The sequence below is a fragment of the Schistocerca piceifrons genome, chromosome 5, assembly GCF_021461385.2.
Source record: "Schistocerca piceifrons isolate TAMUIC-IGC-003096 chromosome 5, iqSchPice1.1, whole genome shotgun sequence".
NCBI lineage: Eukaryota > Metazoa > Arthropoda > Insecta > Orthoptera > Acrididae > Schistocerca > Schistocerca piceifrons.
The window spans coordinates 37,364,124-37,388,498 of record NC_060142.1 but is presented as its reverse complement, the minus strand read 5'-3'; the positions used below and the strand labels follow the sequence as shown (position 1 = coordinate 37,388,498).

Here is a 24,375-nt window from a genome sequence, read left to right as displayed (position 1 = left end):
GCCACTGATGATGCCTTGCAGAAAATAAAGGCGAAACGCGTATGGCATTAAAATTGTGTTTTATTCAGTTGCTGTCAGACGGTCCATAAGTGAAAATTATCAATATACCGTAGTAAGACTAGATTATTTCGTGGGTAGATTTCACGAACAATGTATTTACTTGACGTCTCCATATAATGTTGGTTAGCGTAGCGGATCGCGGCATGATGATCGCGTCATCTTGCCTGACAGCTTACCTTACCAGGCTGTGCACAACTAAGCACACTCAACGCCATAGTCCTCACAAGGTTGTAACCGAACTAGTTTGTGACTTAAGGAGTTACACTATTTTGTCTTTTTAGCATATGGCTCGCATATCGTCACACAAGAGAACTTTTTTTTTTACTTTGATACAGATATTTAACACTCAGAAAATAAAGTCACGATTATTACTGATTAAAATTACCATATTTGTAAGGCACAGAAGGCCACAGGCTTATGTCCAACTGCTCAACATACACAACTGATGCCTTATTTGCTAACGGGAACACCTCCAGATCGCCAGGAAAGGATCGCTTTGGGCACGTACATATTATGTGCTGAACAGCTTGTCGTTCTGCATCACAGCCACAGGTGGGCGTTGTTGTTAATCTCCTTTTGTACATTAAGTCACCGTTTCTTCCACTCTTTGTCCTTATTCTAGTGAGTGCAGACCAGATCTTTCAATGCTCTTCAAACCCCTGTGCCCTGGTCGAGATGCAGGGCGTCCTCAGCTGTTCTGTGGTAGCGTTGTTCTGTCTTATTTCTGTCTATCGGTCGGCTGTTGTTGATCCGTTGTCCACAAGAGATTTTGCACCTTGTAGATGTCGGTGACACGAGCGAAATCTGTTTTTACTGAATATAGGAATGTCATCATCTATACAGAGGTAAGGATCGCCAGCTACTTTTGTAAACTACCACTTGAATACAGCTTCACAGTGCAAAACTGGGGTACTTTATGGCCGAGAATTGGCAGCCAGAAAGTTGGAGTATTTCCGATTGTTCCTGTGATGGTGGGCATTTTTGGTTCACTGCGTATCGACGAGTTTGATGTTTGGGCTGTTGATCCAGATTGCAGCGCAATATTCTACCACATGGTAGAACAGATCTGATTGGAGCTACACTACGTAGCTCACATGCAATCAATTAATTGCCTTCTAATGGAATGCTGTTGCCTATTGGGGCATTATCCAGTGCTTACTCACAGACCAGACTCGTGTAACGCAATGTAAAATGGGACCCTAGAAAACTTCCCCAGATGGCGTCCTGGTGCTACAGTCCCGAACCGCACCGAAGGAAGTCGAAGAGTTCCGAGTCCGTAGTCTGCGGCGACAGTGCAGCTACAGTGTAGCAATGGCAGCGTAGTACATGAAAAGACATGTAGGGGGATGTGTTGACGGATATCCACATTATATTCTAAATAATACGGAACTAAGCCGGAAATCGCATGGTAATGTTTGTAACTCTCATTATACTATTGAATGCTGTTTTATCACAGCATTATTTTGTTCACTGTTCTTTTTCTCAATCTTATGTCATTGTTTCAGTATTGTGATCTGACGCAACATAAACTGCTTCATATCGATCTTGCAACAAAGGCACTTTGTTTTCGTGGCTGTTGGGTGCGGCCCACTGAACAGAATGTGCTGGATAGAGTAGGCCCATGTAAGGAAAGAAAAGTGTGTCTCTTGTCTTTTTCATCTTCTTCACGATTTGTTGCATCTTTTCTTTCTTCTACACTGTCGTCATTTTGACGATTATGGTACTCATTTGACTTTAAGAAAGCTACTCAATAAAAAACTACAATTTTTTGCATCTTATAGTCTCACATCAGAACTTGATAATGAACTGATTTTCTTTTCGATATTTCTCATAGTTGGTTTGAAACGTGGTTCACTCACACATGTGCTTTAGGATTGGAAAGATGTCTGCACCTGAACAGAGTTCACCACCCCCTGGTGTACCATCGATAGTGACTAATCTCACTGCAAATCCAGCAATGTTTCTTCTGAATACACCTCAAGCTGAAACTTACACTACCTTGCGGAACTGAATAGTTGTGGAAAACGGTTACTAGCTTTGAACTTTTATTTATTTGTGTGCCACATGAGTTAACGTACCAGATAAGGTGATCTTCCTAAGGATAAACTTTTGATAGGGGCTGTTTTAATGTCACTCAAACACTTGCATCTACCTACTTCATTGTAATGAATAACTTATCAGCAGGAGAAACAGAAGTCGAAATTTGTGTCCTACTTTCTCAGAGTACACCATAGTAGAAGCTCCAAAAGTGGAAACTTTCTGAATTAGAGTTGCGCTCTACCAAAACTACGGTTTGGTAGTTTTGGTACACTACAAAAATGACGTAGTAAATGGTAGTGTTGGTAGAATCCGTAGCGAAAGAAACGTAAATGAAGGTGTAAGAGAGAAACTGTGAGTTGACGACGTCTCTTTGTTAGTCTGTTTATTTGTTATTTGATTGTTTTGCACATAATTAGAACCGCACACCATTCGCTGTTGGTTAATTGCGTATTACAGAATATAAACTGCATTTTATAAGTAATGAATTATTAGTTTATTCCGTAACGGCTGCGCTTTTAAGGAAACAGAGCAATTTCTTTTGTTCCAAGTACAGTTTACATGCACAAACATAAAATAATATATAAAATTATTGTTATTATTTTGTACTCAATAAAACGTTCTTCATCATGAGCGAAGGCAAGAGTTTCCTGTAGTTACTGTTAAATCCTTACAGTTGTTTAAGAATAACGGAACCAGATTCTACATAATTTCCACGAAGTATCGAAGCGATATTTGATAGCTGTAAGACATATTTGTATTGTTTTCTTTACTTTTAGCAGAAAATCCCTCTATTACACGTTAGGAATCAACATTTTTTTGATAAAACCTGAATTAAACATTGACAGTTCCCGTTTCCTTTCGATGCTACTTATTCTTAAGTAACAGACAGCAGGATAACTGCGTGAAACAAAAATGTTTCTTAGTTCACCCAGCCCTTCATACCTCCTGACTGAGCACGTAGACGTTTCACGGCTTCCGGTTTTTAGGGAGAATCTAGTAAGACATTAATCGCCTACGTAAAGAAAGCGATCGTTATGAGATAACGTCGAAAGTATGCAACACACCCAACATACAGCTAACGAGGGTACAACCTTAACTGACCAAAGCCACTACGAAAATTACCGTAGTCTACGCTTGCTTATGGTAGTGTACAGTACCATACAGTACTTTTACAACCCTAGTCTGGACTTATTCGGTAGAGTTCATCGACTTTGTATTTGTATTGTGAGAGCTAACGAGAAACAACAGCCGAATTACGTTTAACATTTATGGCATTCTGTGGGTGTTGCCAGTATGTCTCTCGTTTTTTTCAGTTTTCTGAGTTTTAAATAATGATAAGCTACAACAACGCACTTTTCCGAAGAGCACACGAATGAAACAGAGGCAGAAACGTGATTATTCACGTGTCTTGTTGCTTGCCACACCGCTCTAGTAGGAACGCGAGTGAGCGTCGTGTGGGCCGGCCGCGGTGGCCGTGCGGTTCTAGGCGCTCCAGTCCGGAGCCGCGCTGCTGCTACGGTCGCAGGTTCGAATCCTGCCTCGGGCATGGACGTGTGTGATGTCCTTAGGTTAGTTAGGTTTAAGTAGTTCTAAGTTCTAGGGGACTGATGACCACAGCAGTTGCCCGCATCTCGTGGTCGTGCGGTAGCGTTCTCGCTTCCCACGCCCGGGTTCCCGGGTTCGATTCCCGGCGGGGTCAGGGATTTTCTCTGCCTCGTGATGGCTGGGTGTTGTGTGATGTCCTTAGGTTAGTTAGGTTTAAGTAGTTCTAAGTTCTAGGGGACTGATGACCATAGATGTTAAGTCCCGTAGTGCTCAGAGCCATTTGACCCATTTTGAACCACAGCAGTTGAGTCCCATAGTGCTCAGAGCCATTTTGAGCGTCGTGTCGCGCGGCTTTTATCACAGCTCTGTCCTATCGCCTCTGTGCGAGACGCGCCTCAGAGGATCACGCTGCGCTGGCCGGGCACCGTCTCATGCTCTGCCATGTGGCGTCTTTGAATTTTGATGCATGATAGAGCGACGTCGTGTCAGCACGACACTCTCCCCGCCGTTGTCACCTTTACAGACCTTGGAGCCGCCATTTCACCTACAAGTAGATCCTTAGCTAGTCTCAAGAGCCTTCCTGTACCGCATTACACATTCTCCCACCAGGGAAAAATCTGTGGCAGTATCCGAAATTGAACCTGAGCCCTCCACGTAAGAGTTAAGCACGCTGGCCACCCGGCTATGGAGATGCAAATATTTTGCTCATAAACCATGAAACCATTAACATATGAGGCGCTAAAAACGTTGCCAGTTTATATACTTTGGAAATTAACCATTCTTAAGTACATGAACATTAACTCCATGACTCACAGAAAGATGAGTTCCATTAAATGCGCACAACACGTCACATCAGATAATTCCCAGGTAATTTCCTAACAAATAATTTCAGACTTTAGTATCCCTGCCAACAGGCGTCCCGATAGAGGCAGACGAACTGACATGGGCAGAAAAGTGGAGTAGTTCATACACCTGCCACAAAAGGCGCACGTGTCGCGTCATATGGGCAGAGCCGCTGAAGGACATGTTTACTTGCGGGCGGCAGTAAGCGGAGTAGCACATGGGTGAAACTCATATAGGGATTTTTGGTAACACTCCCTCGGTTCGCTGCCACGCCACCTGGAGCGCTGCAAGTTTATCATCTCGCTTTCCGATGGGCTCATTTTTAGTCTTCCATGTTTGTTTTCGTTTCATAGTTAACAGAAGTTGGTTTCAACACAGTGTGCTTCTGATTACGGCTCCTCGCATATATTACAGACTCCGAATTGCGTTGTAAATGTGTTACTTGTATTTTGATTGTGTTCTCGCATCCTTAATATTGTGAAGTGAAAATGATTCCAGATTTTTGTTTGTTATAAAACAGAAGCTGCTTTCGTTGCGTAGTATTCTGCAAACTAATATGTATGTCTTATTGCTGATGAATTTTAGCGTTAACTCCTCGATTTAAACGTACTGTAAGTATATAGCTTGTATTATACGTTATTGTCACGAAATGCCTTGCATGATGTTGCTTCTTGCCACTGAGCCCTATGCATTTCACAGAGTCTTGCGCACTGTGGATGCAGATGTATATGAGTAGGCCCAATGCTTTATAGTCTTGGTGACTAAATTATTCTTCCTTCCAAATGCTCAAAGTTTTTCACACGTTAGTTACAAGTACTACAAACAGTACATTTTAGCAGACTTCAATGAAAACTTCGGTGGCCTCCATTATATGTGAGAGTACGAAAAATGGATGGTATCAAAAATAAGACAGAATATGAACAATATGCTGACAGTGCATTTAAATTGAGCATTTTAGACATGGATTCATAAGCAGTCTCCGAACTCCGTCCGAACAGGCCTTGGAAGGCCCAACGATACCGACCGGCCGCCGTGTCATCCTCAAAGCACAGGCGTAACCGGATGCGTACATGGAGGGGCATGTGCTCAGCACACCGCTCTCCCAGCTGTATGTCACTTTACGAGACCGGAGCCGCTACTTCTCAGTCAAGCAGCTCCTCAGTTTGCCTCACAAGGGCTGAGTGCACCCCGCTTGCTAACAGCGCTCAGCAGACCGGATGTTCACCCATTCAAGTGGTAGCCCAGCCCGACAGCGCTTACCTTTGGTGATCTGACGCGAACCGGTATTACAATTGCGGCAAGGCGGTTGGCATGGAGTCATTTACTCCACACAATTTTTACGGACGAGAGCAAAAATTAAGCAAAATCCGAGGAATGTATGCAGTTGAAATATTTCATGCAATTCAAAAAGTGCACTACCCACAAGAAGGTCGTAATCAGAAACAATTTTCCGTTGATAACAACCACAGGTCGAAAGTTGCAAGATTGGGTTTTACAAATAAATACTCTTTACCACTAGACTACCAGACCCACCCACAAAGTATAAATGAAAAATACAATCTTCTGCTACCCGTATTTCGAAAAGCAATCACACGGATTTCCGCGCCACATTTCCCATATTCAAAGTTCAGAGCCACGCCACTTGGAGTGCTGCTGTGGTTCTGTTTCTGTGATCTGCACTTCTCTTATTTCGGTATTCTGTGAGTCAACCCACTACGGATCTAGCCTTGCGCTCGTGCCGAGAGTTGCGTGCTCATTCGTTAGCTGCGTGGAGAGTATATTGCCGTGCGCGTATGTACGTGGGTACGGACACTCCGCTTGCTGTAGTTCAATTTGCACGGTGAGTTCGTTCCACTCACTGGCTTTTGTTTCCCGGTTGTTAGCTGTCAGCTACCCTCGCCGACAATATCGAGTATCGGCGTTGTCATGCATTCTGCAGATACTTAACACGAGAACAAGTACATATATGGTGTCTGTCCGGAAAAAAACCGAATCCATTTTGATCCTGTAGCCAGTATGAACGAGACACATAGGAATCAAACACAGTAGCTGCCAGTGGACATTGATTTATATCAATAGGGCTAGTTGAAAATTTGTGACGGACCAGGAATCGAACCCTGATCTCTTGCTTATCGGGCAGATGTGCTGACCGCTACACCATCCGGACACTGAGGTCACCACAACCGCACGGACTATTCAAGCACGCCTTCTCTCCCATCCTAACCAGATTCTCAACTTGTACCACAACACACTACTGATGTAGGCCTAACGCCCCTGCTCATTTGCCACATTATTCGTGACATTTCGCCAATTCCCGTAAGAGTTCGAACTTGTTCTGTATCTGCACCGATGGGATCGTTGTCCGTCATCGCCTTAATTATGTATGTGGTACCTGTTGCTAGATCTAAGTCCTAACTTACACATGCGTTTTCTTTACCGCATGTAGACACTGAACGAGCTAAACCAGTAGTTCAGGTGCTGGACTCGTAATGAAGGGCAGTGGAGTTAAAATCCACGACCAGACTTGTAACTTTGTGATTCTCGATATTTCACTAAATCACTTCTCGGCTGGTTCCTTAAACCGCCCTCGGACACACCGTCCCTAACCCTTGTCTAGTTGAGCTAATGGTAGTGTCATAATCAGTAACTACTAAGGAAATGTAAATCTCTAGCCATTCCTTGACAATATTATGAAAAGGCCTGTTTGGCCGAAAGTTTTGTTTGACAGTCCTTTTGTTGTGCCTATATGAGAATCATCTCCGCTGTATGGTGAGGAGCAACTATCCTTTCATAACATTGTCATTATTCCATCGTGGATTTTCCATTGCTTGATCTAACCATTCTTTCTTACCTGTAAGTGGCGTGCAGTACACAGGAATACTATTTTATACGATTGTTGATAACAGCGAAACATGTTTAGTGCTTAACTCAACATTAAAATTTATATTAGCTGTATACGTATACAACAAATCACGTAATGAAACCTGATTACAGTTAGAAAGAATAATTTACCTGAGACTGGATCTACCACTGTGCACTGTTTTGAAAATTGCCCGACGCATTAAAACTGTGTGCCGGGCCTGAACTCGAACTCAGGACCGTGCGTGGCGGGCAGTGGTGTTAGCGAGTGAGCTGGCCAGCCACAGCTCACGGCAATCCTCACAGCTTCAACCCTATCAGTATATATATATATATATATCTTTCTCTCCACTTCTCTGTAAACCTCACAAAATATTTCCCGCGTCTTCTGCACAGTTTAAGCTGTTATAGCAAGTGAGTGAACTGCCCGCAGGACCGGTACACGGTTCTAATCTTCCAGGAAGTGCCAATAATTTACTTGATTTAGTTGCAGGAGAAACGGTCAAGTCATATGCTAATGTAATAATGTAATAAGCCGTCAATGTACCTTAGAAGCGATCTAAAAAAAAAAAAAAAAAAAAAAAAAAAAAAGATATTATGCGCTTAGTGCTTTAATTGTATTACGTACCATTACCTCTTGAAACAAACAGAAATATATTTATATATTTCCAAGTCTCTTTTTTGCTTCTTGCGATAGGATGAAGGAAAAACTTACCGCTGATGTAATAATTTCTGCTCTTTCTCCGTCAATGTGGAAACTTTTCTCTCACTTTATCACCCAGGTCTTCTCGTCGATGACAATTTAGATTCCATCGAGAATGCAAATCGTTGCTCTGTATTTCCTCTGCACGCATTAAGCACAGCATTTCTTCTTTTACATTAAAAAATCACCTCCATGTTGTGGTTTCGTTGGTAGAGTGGTTCTAATGGATTAGACGAATATGGAAAGTACTGATAACGCATATCGTTAGTTACATGGATTTATGATGGTGCGAGTTACTTATCGATAATGATGCTCCTTTCTGAATAGGTTTAAGCTCTTTTAATGTAATTGGTATTGTAATTCCGCAGGAAACAGAAGTATACTCATTTTTGCAATGAATAACTTTGGAAATCTGTTCAAACCTACACGCGCTCATTTCTCGGAGTTTTAAAAACTTAAATTACGTCTCAGAAAGGAGCGTATTTCTTGCTGTCATTACGTGGAAGTTTCAGTCCAAAGCTCCTGCGGCTCGTTTAGCTATCCTTCGTGGAAAAATTGTTTGCTTGTCATTTGTATCTGGTAACGGGCCCTACTAGACACCTCAAACTATCGCTTGCTTGGCCCCGGAGTGCTTTTAAGTTATATTTCATTTTACCACAGTTTTCTTGCGGCATCTCTATAAATGAGGAAACGTCTCATGTCATTCTGTATGTACCTGCTTTCACCTCTTGTGCTCGCTACCAAAGTGGAGTGAGTTTTTGTGTCATTATAGAAAGCGATTTGGGTTATGTATGCCCTGTGCTGTCTTTAGTTGGTGGTCATATTGAGCTATGGTCACATAAAATCATTGTCACTAGTGGGCTACAAAGATAATAAGGTACATGTGAGAAAAGTCGTGAAACGATAAGAACACCCCACATCAACATTCGCCTCGGTGCAGAAGGTAGGACACGGTGCCCCACTGCCGACTGGTAACGAAAGCCTGAACATACGGAATAGATTCCCAGATACGTGAGTGACTCGAAGGTATCTTAAGAGCACCGCACCCTGCCTATCTAACCCGTGTTAATTTAGGCAGGTATTTGACCCATGCCTGAAAAAAACTATTTGATGCAGGACCTTAATATTTTTACTGTATATTCATGATGCTAATAGAGTCAACTGTTCTAATATCTACTTTATCCATTTTATAGCTTTTAAGAAATACTTTTTTAAATTTATTAACAAAAAATATTAAGTCTTTTCTGCAGAAAATATTTTTTGTGAACTTCCTAATGGGGGAATATTAATGAATGTAGTACCAGAGGTGGCTTTCTATGTTATGCACAGTCTCTGAAAATTTCATTCATTTATCTATGATAGTTTCTGATATAAGGGGACATATGTACTGAAAATTTTAGTTTCTGGGAAATTCACTATAAAGAAAAAACTTTTGAAATCTGTTGCTTACAGTTAATTAAAACAGTCCTTCTGCATATGATGGTCCTTCTTTGGCCTCTAGCAGGTCTTCCAGCTGATTTTTCATCTTCCTGGATGTTTGTCTTGCTTTCTCGGCCATATTAGATGCAGACCTGTCTGCATTCGCTATCCTCATTTTATCGCAATGTTGCTGCCCTGCCGGCCGAAGTGGCCGTGCGGTTAAAGGCGCTGCAGTCTGTAACCGCGAGACCGCTACGGTCGCAGGTTCGAATTCTGCCTCGGGCATGGATGTCTGTGATGTCCTTAGGTTAGTTAGGTATAGCTAGTTCTAAGTTCTAGGGGACTGATGACCTCAGCAGTTGAGTCCCATAGTGCTCAGAGCCATTTGAACCATTTTGTTGCTGCCCAGTCATCATATTTTCACCAGGATTAATTCCCAGCTTTTTCAGTACCCGACACTTTCCAATATTACCACAACTGTGTGTAATAACAGCATCATGAACTCCTAGTTTCATTGTATGCATGCCTACAAATACAGTTTTAGGAAGGCGGTTCCAAATTATGCTGTTTCTGTGTCTGCCCATGCAGACATTTCCTTAGAAGGTCAGGATGAACCAAGTTTCTGAAAATAGGTTTAATTGCAGTAATAACAGTAGCAGGAAGAGAATGCTGGTGAGAATAAAATTCTCCAGTTGCCTGAGCCCTATTGTATTTCCACCACGAATTTTCTCCTGATGGACACAATCCATGACATGGCTTATCATCAGTAGAGTACTTATGGAAGAATATGGCCCAAACATCTCTCTTCATTGCCTCCAGATTTTCTTCATTTCTCCTAATTGCCTGCCCACAGTATACCTGCAAGTTTTCTATAACAACTACAATCACACTTGAAAAAAACAAACCGTGTGTTTGAAAGCGTGTTGTTTACAAACAGCAGAAACGAAAGAATACCGACCGTTGCATTCCACGGATAGCCAACACACTCGGGAGTAAAAAAAATTCCTAACGTGCAATGTAGGGGATGTAAAGATCTAAAATATATGCAGAAAAGTGGGTGACAGAAAAGTGGGCGTGGCACATAAACACACGTGGTAGGAAAATGCTCTTTAAATGCTCGAAAAAAGTTTTTCAGCAGAATCCTTTCCAGAATACTTAAATAAAACCTTAATCCATCGAAATATGATCAAAATCGAAAATCGATCTTTTTTGACATGAACCACGGTGTGGTCCCCTGAAGCAATAGAACCCAGTATGTTGTCTTGGACGGCGAGAGTTCACGGGAGACAAGGATATCGTTAAGAGCACCCCACCCCGGTAGAGTATGGTATGACCGCTCTTGCGCCCTATAAACATAAATTATCTGACAGGTATGGTGATTAGCAGTCTGTGGCTATTTGCTGATGACGCTGTGGTGCACGGGAAGGTGTCGTCAATGAGCGACTGCAGGAGGGTTCACGATAATTTGGACAAAATTTCTAGTTATTTTAATGACTGGCAGGAAAAACATAAGTAATGCAGGTTAGTAGAAAAGCAATCCTGTAATGTTCGAATACAGTATTAGTGGTGTGCCGCTTGACAAAGTCACCTCGATTAAATATCTACTCGTAAAGTAGTAAAGCGATATGAAATGGAACGAGCACCTAAGAACGTTAGCAGGGAAGGCGAATAGTCGGCTTCGGTTTGTTGGGACAGTTTCGGGAAAGTAACTCATCCGCAAAGGAGACTGCGTACAGAACACTCGTCCAAACTATTCCTGAGTACTGCTCGAGTATTTGGGATTCGTACAAGGTCAAATTACAAGAAAACATCGAGGCAATTTAGAAGCGTGCTGCTTGACTTGTTACCGAGATTCGAACACGGGAGTACTTCGTGATCTCAGATGGATCTTCTCGCGAAACACTATTGAGAGCCTGTAGTGAACAGATATTTGCTGCTAACTACTGAACGATTCTACTGCCGCCAATGTAAATATGTGTAAGGACCGCGAAGACAACACGAGAGAAATTAGGGCTCGTACGGAAGCATGTAGACAGTCGTTTTTGCTTCGCTCCATTTGCGAATGGATGACTAACAGTAATACACGGTACCCTCCGCCGTACACCTGACGCTAGCGTGCGAAGTACGTACGTAGTTGCAGATGTAGATACATGCGGTTTTCTGGAAACAGTGGTTTTGTAAATGGTTACGTTTTCATCTGCCCTCCCCCCCCCCCTTCCCCTCCCTCCATGTTATTACAAAAGAACCCGTATACTCGACATGTCATACACGCAGACAACTGTAAATAGCTGCGTAAAGGCCTGGTCCGTCGAATTTCTGAGGAGGAAGATTGGTATCGACACAGACAGCATTACGAGCGGAACTCCTTCTTAGTCGGATAGGGTGAGAGAATAACGAATAACCGCAGCGTCACCCTTAAGTGCTTTCCGCGAACCGCACTAAAACTATGTCGGAATCAACCCTGTTGACACAGAGTTGGAATTAATTTGGTTAAAGGATCCGATATACGATGCAGAAGTATAGTTAGTTTTTCATCATTCCCTCTCTTTCGTTGACCTGTCCTTGGGTGAAACAGAACCTCACGAATAAAGTTATACCGTAGAAAGCATTTCCGCCCTGTGCAGGAGCACAAGCCTCACATCTGTGGTCCGTCAGTGTATATGCTGCAACGATGACCCCCTTTAATAGACTGAGGCCACGTAACTTCAAACAAGAGATTTTTAACACATTTGCGTGGTTGATTCTGATGATCCTTGAGTTAGCAAGCATGATTGCACTGTAATTAACATCTACTTACGAATAAATGTAAAGGTAGAAAATAACATACTAAATAAAAAGTAATAAAAAAATAGAAAATAATGACTTAACGACAATATTAAAGGAGGATACGTGTAAGTGGATATGAACGAAACTGCACTGTGTGTTCCAAAATGTTAAGAATTTTAGGATTGGAGGGTTCCAACACCTTAACAGAATCCAGAACTGACCCAGAAGCTGAAGAACGTATCTCTAAACATTGCAAGTATGAACAAAGGAGACAGCTAAATATCTTTAGAAAACGCTAGATAGCAACCACACTGACAGCGAGACGGTGAACAGATTTTAGTCATTTATGTAGATGTTAAAACAAATCAACTTTTGTATAACACATCATATCCTAACACAAAATTTCAAATGTGTTGGCATGTCTCAGGATTATGCTGTAAATAAGTAAAATAAGTAAAAAAGTAAAATAAGTAAAAAAAAGTAAAATAAGTAAAAAAATCGAGAAATTGGAAAAGTCCTCACACTTCGTATCAAACAAGTCTACATATGTGTTATATGATTCTCCGGAAGGCCGAAGGTACATGCTACGATGCTTCTGTTCTGAACCCCGTGTTACTTCACGAATTTTATAATTTATAACCTGTAGTATACTACACAGCACTACACCATACCACACTTCGCAGTTGCCCTCAGAAGCAAAAATTTTCAGATTTTTTCTGGGTTGTTAGCATCTGCTGAATATAACTCGGGATTCAGAGGTGCTGTGATGTGATGCCACTCAAGGTGTAGAGTGCAGGAAGAGGTGGTTGCCCCTCCTGGTCATCTGTGAGGCTCATCTCCTCAGTGCTCTAGCGAGGAAGTGGTGGTTGGGTCTTCTCCCGTGGTGCATCTCGTTTTCATGATGAATGCTCTCTTATTGGTCGTGTGTCGCCCATGTAAGCTTGCACTTCGTAATCCGACATTTGGCTCTCAGCAAGTTCAGATTATGCCTCAGTTCCTCATTCCTTATTGTGCTATGGAATGGTATATTGCCAACGAATTTTCTGTTTGCCCTATAACGAATTACTTATTGTCGCACTCCCAGACAATGTGATCCAGGGTGCCGATTGCTCCACAGCCACAGACATGTTGGCGTATTTGTAGTAAACAGCTGGGATGTGGACCACGTGTCGATAGGTAATGTATATGTCCCTCGGCCGGCGGCAAGTGCTTTATTCATGATTTATCTTTTACGTTAGAAAAGAAGTAGCAGGTTCTCTTCCCAGTTTCTGATCTACCTGTCTCTTACGAGTCTCTAGCAGTGCATGTCTTTGTTTCCTTATTGGGCGTGGCTCATGATTCTGGCGACACAGAAAGTGAGCGAGGCCTGAAACTACGCTGCGCACACATAAAAAAAAATTGTTGAACCAATACTTCGACGCATTGCAAAGAGACAGTCTGATGCCTCACTCGTCACAGGTGGCTGAACCACTCAGCAAGGGGAGAAACTTGAAGACAGCAATGCTCAGGACGCCGCGAAGGCTAACTGAACCATCATGTACTTGCGTGGCACCTAGCAAACGCTACAGACAGGTACAGTATCATTCAGCTGTCATCAACAACTGACGTAAGTAGATTTCGGTGTGACTCAAAAATTAAAAGAGGCGAAAACAGTATTCAACTTTCCAGCATAGAAATACCAACCTGCATCACAAAACATCATTTACAAGGGAGAACTGAAGAATATGACACAAGAAGAGGAAGCATATGACATTTAACAAAGTTATCCGCAAAAGTAGAGTAGAAAAGGTAACGAAACGCCTACTTTAGGTTCCGTAAGTGTAAAGGCAAATGATGTATTTCTGAGATGAAAAAATAGAAGCAAAATACATCACTATCATTGTGCCGAAGCTCCGAAAGGGAGAAAGCCATCCGTGAGCGCATTTCTTCCCGTTCAGAACCGAAATGAAATCCTCTACAAAACATCTACAGCTCACAAGTAGGAGTAATAATAGTGGAAAGAAAGACAAGATCGAGATAATAATGGTGTAAGACAGGATTGGAGTTTATCATCACACTTAATCAAATTGCGCGCCGAAGAAGCACTGAAGCGAGTGAAAGAAAATTACAGAGGACGAATGGGTGTGCAAGGGAAACAGGCAACAATGTGAAGGTTTGCAGACTGCGTAGACATTAAGGATAGCCGACAGGAAGAGTTAAAACATATGATGAAAGAAATGAACAGTATAGTTAGTTCATATTATGACTAAGAGGTAAACAAAGCAAAGATGACTATGATGAAGAGTAGTAGAAATAAGAATAACGAAACGATAACACCAGAACTGGACACGACACTGTTCTGGAAAAAGTCGAAGAATCCTCCCGTCTACGAAGTGAAAATAGACACGGTACCCGAAACAAGAAAGATACCAGAAGGATTATTTGAAAGAATACACCGCCATTTGACTGTGTATGTCTGTATATTACTTGTGTACAATCTAGACTTAGGCCTTCACGCCGTTATCGAGTACAACGATCTTTTTAGACCATACCGTATTTTGCTGTGTACTGTGCAGGATGACAAATTCACAGTTCAACAAACTTGCTGAACTGCGTATTTGTCATCCTGCACAGTATACAGCAAAATACGGTAATGGTCTAAGATCAATATATTCGGTAATGGCGTGAAAGCCGAAATTCAGATTGTACACTAGAAATGTACAGAAATATACAGTCAAACAGCGGTGTATTCTCTCAAAAAATATTGTATGACTGTGACTCAGGAACGTCGCAAAATTTATACCAGAAGGAGTTTGGCACCGGGACATAAAGCTTTCTTAAATTAGATGGGGCCTTCAAATATTGCTTTAAACTTCAGAAAAAAAAGTTGCAGCGACTGTTTCAGAAGAAAGGTCAGCTGCTATGGCATCCAGAAGTACACTGCCTGAAAAAAACAATGGTTTGAAGCACCTAGAAGGCGTGGTCGGATATCGTCGAAAGGACAATGTTTTGAACTGGAGTGTCAGTGCTGACTCGGTTGGTTCATTCTTGGCTCCTGGAAATAGCCGCGTTGTGTCAAGTGCTAGGAGAGAGACGTTGCAGATGGAGCTGGCGGTATTAACGCAGAGGCGGTGGCCGCCGTCAAAACAACCCCACACCCGCGGCCACGCCCACACGCGGAGCCCCAGCTGGGGCGGCAGCCGCAGCCACACCCACGCCGGTGGCCTTCGCAGCGCCAACAGGTGTCCCGCTACTGGCCGGGTGCGTGGGCGGCGCGGCCCCGCGCACAGCGTGGGCGGTGTCAGCTGTGAGGCCGGCCTCCCTTTAAAACAGAACTGCCACGAGGCAGCGGGCAACCGCTGCACAGCACTGACCTCCACTCGCCTAGCTCCAGCACCGGGTCCCAGCTCAGACACCGGGACCCACCTACAAGAAAACGACCGTCTCAGTCACTACCAGCGCAGGTCCTGAAAACATAAATCTCTCGAAAACGTAGCTTGTGTTTGCTACATACGATATCCCGAAAACCGCGGTTTCCCTGTTGTCTTCCGGGCGGTCTCTCACAGCTTGTGCTTTCTCCCCCTGCTCCCCACACTGTAATATCAATAACAGCAATAGTAATAATGTATTAAATATTAAAATATAACAGTAAATAATAATAATAATAATAATAATAATAATATGTTTACAATACCACTCGCTGCAGCCTCACTTGAAACAAATTCCTATTCCGAAAATTACATAATTTTAAAAGCATTCGTCTGAAAATTTGAAAAGTCCTTGCGTGTGATTTTAGAACATCAATAGCAAAAAAGTGTCACAACTTTGAGAACGTCCCAATTATCGGGATATGAAATCGAAATGACCGCTCACTATTATCGGTATTTCACTTAAAATAAAGTTCCTGACCTCGAACGCTCAAAGCCGCACGAAAATGTGGTCAGAATATAAATCGCACATCCCAAAAACAGCGAATGAGCTATTCGCATTCAAAACTGCGCGTCATACCAAGAGACGAAATTGAATTCAAGCTCTAAGAGAGGAACTGTGGTAAGACGAAGAAACAAAACATCGATATAATACGACGAAAAGCACAAATATTTGACATCTGAACAACAAACTTTTTTCACTGACCTCATAATTTTGCACAACTGCTCAGTCTTCAAAGTGCAGATGCGGGATATCAGTAAAGAGGTCAGAGCAAAGTGGAACAGAACAATATGAAAATGCATTCAAGCCGTCCGGTACCATACGCCACACTAAATACATTTTCAAACAATTATGTTGGTATGTCAACGTCATAACTTGTCTTTTAACAAACATATTGTATCATAGGCTGAGTGGCCGGGGTCATGCACGTCCGTTGTTCACTGAAATTGTGGTGATACGTCTGGAGAGAATGGCTATGCTAGTATATAATTGGGGAAAATGCTGTTGCCTTGAGTCGATTCTGCTACCAATCGAGAGAGACAGTGTACCTCTTATTATTTTCTTGGTAGAGGGTCGTTGCCTTCATGTCGTCTTTACTCAACGTTCTTTTATTTTCCACTGCTACCTAAGATCTCTGGAACAGTGTTGGAGTTATTGGCAGTGGGTATGGTCAGCCTGTGATCGAGTGACTTTTTCTAGCTGAAATGTTCTCTGCAGTCACCATGGTCGGTATGCAAACGCATCCATATCGACAGGCCCCAACGCAAGGCACTGGAAAGTATCCTGCGTTAAACACAGGTTGCAGGTTGGAATTTTCTGAAATTTCTTCCCACTTTCGAGACTCTTAGTTTCGTGTAATTGTACTCTCCGAAAGTTACCTCAGAACTCTGGAAATTGGTATATCGCTTATAGCAGGGTGTCTACCGCATCAAGAATCTTAAAAAACCGGGAAACAGGGATTTTTGCCCGTCTTTAAAAATCCGGGAAAAACCAAGGAATCTGATTTTTAAGTCTTAATTCTATATGTTTTAAATTAACATTTTGGAATGAACCCTACCTATTGTTTTGAAGAGGAATTAAATTTATTATGGCAGTGAGTAAGTTCTGTGGGCGATATTTTGTGACTTCACTTCTTCAAACACGGCGTAACATATCCGGATAATTTTATTTTTTTTGCTTAATCTCGTTCGTTTTCGGTAAACTTTGATTATAAAGTAGTTAATATTCCTGATGCAGTGTGCAGTACAATAGCTACGCGCACGTGACACAATCATGGTATGTTGAACGTAATTAAACGCAAAACAAGTGTGCCAGTCTCATAAAACAGCAGGACTAGAGAACAAGATGACGTCACAACCCGCAGCGCAGAAGAAAAAACATAGTTGCGAGTGGCCACATTGTTTGTTGCTCGCCGCTGCGTGTAGTCCAGTCTTCTTTTTTTGCTGCTGGACTGTGTCGAGCGATGATTGTGTACTGAAAAAAAGTTAACTTATAGCACGTTGTTACAATTTAAACAAAATTTAATACGTTAACTGTATTGTTAATTAGATTACAAAAGTTGTGTTGTAGTCTGCAGAATTAATGTCAGGTAATTTGATAACCTTTAGTTTCTTGTTGCCTTATGTATCGATTTGTAAGAATGATTTAATGCGCATTAAAAGGCTAGTGTAGTAATAGTAGACACGTGGAGAGAAATCACTGAATAAGTTTTGAAGCCGATGCACAGTGAAGGAATGCTTTATTTGTATACATAACGCACTATTAACTGCGGCACTTACGAATTTTTTTTAACCAGCCAAGAATTCAATTCACCTGGGGCGCGGTAAACTGGTGTGTTTTTCCTAAGGTGGTCAACTAAGTAGGACTAATTATTGAATTAAAATTTTTTTTGCGGAAAAACGATAAACATCCAATTTTTTAAACTATTTAAAATAAATTAAATCCTACATTTAAACAATTAGTTGTCTTCATGCTGGCAACAAACACTACTACATAGAATTTGCTGTGTATTATGGCACTTACTGAAATGTCAAGTACTAGATATAATCCATTTTATGAGTTGGAGTATCCTTGGGTTTGGGCCTATCCAAAATCTAAAATCCCTGCATATTGCACATGGTGTCATAAAAGTATAAACGTAGGATCAGTGGAAAGAACTGCCCGCCAGAGTAACACTAAATGAAATCGGCTCAAGCATTATCTGGATACTTCAACAAAAAGTGTGAAATTAAATGTATTTGTCAAACAGTTACCGGAGAATACTGCAGAACGTAGTGTTATTGGTGCGATATTTTAGAGGATATAATTATTATTGAATTTATCCGACAAGCATGTACAATGTCCATTGTTCCAATACGTATTCTCTTTGCTAGAAGGCAGAGAAGGATCAGTGACAGCACAAATGTCCAGTTCTCAACAAAATCACATCTGAAACACCAGAACCAGCCAGACTGTCAACAAGTGGGCTCAAGAAATTTGTATTACAGGAGAATGTTAACAAAAGCAGAAATATCTTGTTGCTTGATTGCAGCTGATTAACGTTTCTCTTTTCGAGGCGCAGCAGCCGCTGCTACAAATTTTAAAACTACTTTACCTGATAGTGAAATTGCAACTAAAATGCAATTAAAAAAGGACAAATTAGCATATACCACACCACAGGGTTTATCTATGCATTTTCGAAACTAAATTGCAGCAGATCTTGAAATATGTTCTTTTATAATAGTTGGTCTTGATGAAAGCTTAAATAAGGTGTCCCAGCGCCAATAAAAGGATAGCCTACTACGCTATTTCGACCAGAAGCTTGGGCTGGTACTAACATATTCTTCTGTTTTTCTCAACAGCACTAAAGCAAATAATCTGAAAATCGGTTTGAAAAGAATAGAAGTTAATTTGAAAAAAAAAAAGTCAGTTGTCTATGAATGATCCAGCAGTAAACTGAAAGGTTTGAAGGAAACTTAATTCTGAGCTGAGGGATAAAGTCCTAGTAGTGCTACTCTCATTGATGTAGATAGTTGTGGCTTGCATGTGGTACATGGTGCTTTTAAAGATGGAATGAAAGCTACACATTGGAAAATAACAGAATTTTTGAGGAGTTCACATTTTCTTTTCAAAGATTTCATGCTGACGGCATCGTGTTTTCTTCTAAAGTTTGGTTCAGTTCTATAGGATAAAAATGTGAGAGTAGCCACGAAATCAAATATAAAGCTAGGTTTCTGGGAAAATTGTATTGAAACGCTTGAGAAAGAAGGTTCAAAAAATCCTGTGGACAAATATAATCATAATTTCAAAGTTGTCGCAAGCGCTCTGAAAGATGAAATTCTCCCAGCAAAGTTATCTTTTGTTATTACGGCTGCAACATTAGTTGACCCCGTTTTGACACTCTTTCAGTCAGAAAAGCCGATGGTAGCTTTCCTTTACTTACATATCTAGAAACTTCTGTACTGGACAGAGTTGCAAAGAAAAGTGTGTTAGAGACTAGAACTTAAAAGTTGGTCTTCCATCACATCCGCATATGTTACCAGCCAACGAAATCAACTTACGTTTCCAAACTAACCATGCTTTAAAAACCGAAGTGAAGAATTTTTCAGAACTACAAGAGCTGCAGGTTCGAAATCAGTGCCGTGAAGCGTATTTGGCCATCCTTAAAAAACTGATGGATAGATCTCCTGTTTCTTTTAAGTTGACGAGGCCATCTCTTGTCTTGACCCAGGTATTATAGCAGAACAGCCAGCAACAGATGAGCAGTAACTTGTGTCTTGTTCAGATGCGGTAAGTTGCCAGGAGCTGTGGTTCTCGGGAGCAAAAGCAGACAAAATAAAGCAAGATATCTGCAAGTTGCCTGATCCAACTGAAGCAATGAAAAATTTCAATTCGGACACACAGACTGAATAAATTCTGGTTTTCTCTCATCGCAGACTCGCCTAAGTCTGGACCAAATTTCCTTTCAATTGTGAAGATGGTACACTCCTTTCTCACGAAAATTCTGCCAATGAAAGAGGTTTGTCCGTTAATACAGATTGCTTAGCAGAGAATCAACACGAGGAAAGTATTTTTACTTTCCAGATTGAAAGAGGTTTGTCCGTTAATACAGATTGCTTAGCAGAGAATCAACACGAGGAAAGTATTTTTACTTTCCAGGTTTCTCAAAACGTCTACGAGAAGCAGCACCTTAAGCAGCAGAAACAGATGCAGAAATTAAAGCTCTGCCACAAAATTTTTAAAATGGATTATAGTTAAATGTATATAATATTTTTATTTTATATTTTCTTTCCAAAGATACTCTGATGTATAATGGATATTTATATGAAAAACAGTTTAGCGAATGGACTAATTTAAAAAAATATATATAAATATTATGAAGACTCATTAAAATTTATGGGTAATCAAAGAAAAGTACACATGTTACGTGAAAAGTGTAATGTTTCTAAAATAGGAAGACTGTGTAGCTACGTTTACTAAGTTAATTAAAAAAAAATTCAACTGCATTTATTTGCGAGGGAGGACTAACAATGGTTTTCGAACTGAACCTGTAACACGGTCTAATTAATCACATTTTAACAATATTTACGTAACCACTTTTAGTTTTTATAAGTATTATGTAACAGTTGTGCTTATCGCAGAATATAATACTTTTTTTGAAATAGTGTACAGAATATTTTGATCTGCAATGTTAGTTAACTTTTAGTAGCTCGATTCTGCAAGTATTTTAATGGGGAAATTTTTTTTATCAATTTTGTTACTAAAATAAATGACAAAGTAGGATTTCTCTATGGCTTGTGCATTCTAGTGATAACATGTGAATATCAAGCTGGAATATGCAAAAGATATTTCCTTCCTACCTGAAAAAAGTCTTTCGTAAGGTTCAATGTGACTTCAAATGAGTGTAGCAGTTGACAATGTAAAATCCTTGAACAGCTAATCTTCTTCTTCTTCTTCCGTCATGCATTAGGCTTTCCCTCAGCCTGTTGCAGCTACACCTGGTCCTTCCATCTTTCTGCAGGTCTTTCAATGCATCTTTTACCTTGCGAAGTACACTCCTGGAAATGGAAAAAAGAACACATTGACACCGGTGTGTCAGACCCACCATACTTGCTCCGGACACTGCGAGAGGGCTGTACAAGCAATGATCACACGCACGGCACAGCGGACACACCAGGAACCGCGGTGTTGGCCGTCGAATGGCGCTAGCTGCGCAGCATTTGTGCACCGCCGCCGTCAGTGTCAGCCAGTTTGCCGTGGTATACGGAGCTCCATCGCAGTCTTTAACACTGGTAGCATGCCGCGACAGCGTGGACGTGAACCGTATGTGCAGTTGACGGACTTTGAGCGAGGGCGTATAGTGGGCATGCGGGAGGCCGGGTGGACGTACCGCCGAATTGCTCAACACGTGGGGCGTGAGGTCTCCACAGTACATCGATGTTGTCGCCAGTGGTCGGCGGAAGGTCCACGTGCCCGTCGACTTGGGACCGGACCGCAGCGACGCACGGATGCACGCCAAGACCGTAGGATCCTACGCAGTGCCGTAGGGGACCGCACCGCCACTTCCCAGCAAATTAGGGACACTGTTGCTCCTGGGGTATCGGCGAGGACCATTCGCAACCGTCTCCATGACGCTGGGCTACGGTCCCGCACACCGTTAGGCCGCCTTCCGCTCACGCCCCAACATCGTGCAGCCCGCCTCCAGTGGTGTCGCGACAGGCGTGAATGGAGGGACGAATGGAGACGTGTCGTCTTCAGCGATGAGAGTCGCTTCTGCCTTGGTGCCAATGATGGTCGTATGCGTGTTTGGCGCCGTGCAGGTGAGCGCCACAATCAGGACTGCATACGACCGAGGCACACAGGGCCAACACCCGGCATCATGGTGTGGGGAGCGATCTCCTACACTGGCCGTACACCACTGGTGATCGTCGAGGGGACACTGAATAGTGCACGGTACATCCAAACCGTCATCGAACCCATCGTTCTACCATTCCTAGACCGGCAAGGGAACTTGCTGTTCCAACAGGACAATGCACGTCCGCATGTATCCCGTGCCACCCAACGTGCTCTAGAAGGTGTAAGTCAACTACCCTGGCCAGCAAGATCTCCGGATCTGTCCCCCATTGAGCATGTTTGGGACTGGATGAAGCGTCGTCTCACGCGGTCTGCACGTCCAGCACGAACGCTGGTCCAACTGAGGCGCCAGGTGGAAATGGCATGGCAAGCCGTTCCACAGGACTACATCCAGCATCTCTACGATCGTCTCCATGGGAGAATAGCAGCCTGCATTGCTGCGAAAGGTGGATATACACTGTACTAGTGCCGACATTGTGCATTCTCTGTTGCCTGTGTCTATGTGCCTGTGGTTCTGTCAGTGTGATCATGTGATGTATCTGACCCCAGGAATGTGTCAATAAAGTTTCCCCTTCCTGGGACAATGAATTCACGGTGTTCTTATTTCAATTTCCAGGAGTGTATATCGCCAAAAAGTAGTGGTAATCTTGATTTGTCCATTCGTAACAAATGGGATGTCCATTTTCGTCGGTATTCGTCAGTCTTAGTGCTTATACCGAAAATATAACTGATCAGTTGACTGCGTAGCAGCGAGGAGAGCTCCGCCTACCATCCTAAGGGAGCCATGGGTCTGATGATGGTTTTGTAGAAAGAACCGAAACCGGTTACCTGTATTATTAAAACATACATGATGTGATCAAGACTGAACTTTAGTCAAAATATTGGGATTATTGTATTGGCATAGATCTTTTGAACTACCTTTACAATATGTATTGGTATACCTCTTCTTACTAAAATTTTCGAACAACTAATAAAATATGCAACACATTAAAAATTAGAATTAATCCAGCCAGAAATTTGAAATTAGGTTTGGAGTAGACACGCTGAGTAGTCTTAGTGCGGGGGGGAGTGTCATGACTTCCGCTCACAAAACACGTGCCTGTAATTACGGGAACTGCATCAGGCATCAGGTGCTGCAAACCTTCTGAATCGTAGCAGTGAGTTGTCAGATCCACGCCACGCAGAAACGCCGCTGTGTCGTGCTGCGCAGGTGAACCAGCATGATATTAAGCAGGTGGTCGTAACGGTTTGGCTCGTCAGTGGACATAAACAGTGATACGTGCTGCAGATGTTCGTTACTCATCTTGTAGTGGGATAGTACTGTATTCCTTCCCTTTGTTAACTTACAGCTGACTAAGCATATTTTTAACGTGTACACATCTTAGATAATTTAACCCATCAAATAACTGAGCTAGTCCCGCTACGGTTGCTTCGACAGAAGTATTTGGCAACTCTCCTCATCGTCTTTCTGACACAGTTAGTTTAGCATTTCATAAAAACATAGATTATAATTCACATAATGATGAGACATATGCATTTCTGACTGTATGGTTTTATATTTCGAATAGAACCATTTTACAATTGACACTTTGCTGTAACGGGGACATTGATGCTTGACAATGCTCTGCGTATACAGTTACCTATAAATCATTCAACATAGTGAGCACGTGACGTTCAAGAACGAACTGCGGTTGACTGACAGCTGCCTCCTTTCTCTTGAATGACTGAAACTTCAACCACAAAGTTATCCAAATCGAAGAATAACTCCTGAAGTTGATGGAAATTCGAGAACTTTAACGCAATTGACGCGTCTAAAACAGAATGGATGTTACTCAAATATATAGTTTCGTTGTATCGTGGAGGTAACATCAACGCTGTTCCTACGAATCTCGCGTGTCCGTCGTTCGCATTACGGAAAGGGCATACGACTAAACTGACATGCAGCTTGAACCTCGGAACCTGCACGCTTTTCGCCTGAAAGCATTGTGCCCGAATTGATGTGGAACGGCCTTCCTCTGCCTGTGCAGCGGGCTGTAGGCAAATGCGCTCCACTTGTCGCGTAACTTAACCATTCGAAAGCAACAGGTGGCCGACGCCTTGCGCGCCCCGTTAATTGTACTGGCTACCTATCACCTGCACCTAGTTGCGCCATGCACATCTCGTGGTCTCCCTCCTAGAGAGAATTCGTAATTATTTTGTGAGGTAAAAGAAATGGTTGTTTGAAGCAGCAAACTTCTTACTAACGTACGGTCTACTTAAAACTGTTCCCCATGACTGGCTTGTAGTTTATCTTCATAATCATGGTGTTATTTTTATTATTTATTTTATACCGTCTTAACAGCGTGTCGGTAGCGATTCTCGTGGCATTTATTGGACAAGTCGTTGGCAAGTTTCCGTAC

The 24,375-nt window shown here is 42.2% G+C and overlaps 1 protein-coding gene across 1 annotated transcript in view; it reads left to right on the top strand.

Annotated features, from left to right (window-relative positions):
- LOC124798152 (junctophilin-1) overlaps positions 1 to 24,375 on the top strand; it is an 889,016-nt gene that overhangs the window by 643,480 nt on the left and 221,161 nt on the right. The gene's annotated exons all lie outside the window — the stretch shown is intronic.